Source organism: Sinocyclocheilus grahami, unplaced genomic scaffold (genome assembly GCF_001515645.1).
Source record: "Sinocyclocheilus grahami isolate Dianchi unplaced genomic scaffold, SAMN03320097.WGS_v1.1 scaffold2989.1, whole genome shotgun sequence".
In the NCBI taxonomy this organism is placed as follows: Eukaryota; Metazoa; Chordata; class Actinopteri; order Cypriniformes; family Cyprinidae; genus Sinocyclocheilus; species Sinocyclocheilus grahami.
Window position 1 is genome coordinate 1 of NW_015508162.1, and position 206 is coordinate 206.

The following is a 206-nucleotide window of genomic DNA, read 5'->3' on the forward strand; positions in this document are numbered from 1 at the left end:
TGATTGGCTCAAAGAAATGGATAGTGCTAAGCCTTTGAGCGATACCACAATAATAGAGTTTTGTGGCAGAAGCCCATTAAAGTCGTGATGAAGATTTTTCTTCTTCCATATTGGGATGTACATCTCGGTTTAATGCATTATCAAAAAAGAAAAAGATCTCAATTCTATGCATCAGCTGTTGATTGGATGTTGAGATGTGGGCGTGG